This window comes from Penaeus monodon, chromosome 28 (genome assembly GCF_015228065.2).
Source record: "Penaeus monodon isolate SGIC_2016 chromosome 28, NSTDA_Pmon_1, whole genome shotgun sequence".
Classification (NCBI taxonomy): Eukaryota; Metazoa; Arthropoda; class Malacostraca; order Decapoda; family Penaeidae; genus Penaeus; species Penaeus monodon.
In genome coordinates, this window is record NC_051413.1 from 34,578,229 (window position 1) to 34,578,709 (window position 481).

Below are 481 nucleotides of genomic sequence, written 5' to 3' on the forward strand. Positions count from 1 at the left end.
GTGAGAAAACAAGCCATGTGCCAGAAATATATTGTTCATTCACATGTCTTTGGTTTCATAACAAATATTTCAGGTTTGGTTAAACATTACATCTTTAGTCAAGAATAAAAGAATAATTCTTTCCCTATTCGATTTCGTAAATATTCTGCCCCTGATGTCGTACCCAAGCAATTGAAAATATTATGCTTCAGATTTTTTCTTTCAGAAGTAAAATATATTTTGCATTTCTCACGCAAGCAAACCAACAATAAAAAACCGTACCTGTGAATCAATTCTTCGATATATATTTTTCTCGCAAGAAACTGCACATCCCGAACCAGGCCTTAATCACATGTTATCTTCACTCTCTAAACATGTGTTATTATTATCTACATTAAGTAATCGCATTCCCAGCTTACCTCTCTAACACATATTAAATCAGAGGAAGCCGTATTCCAGACCTAGCTCTTTAACACATGCTATTTTCTCCCTTAACACCTAT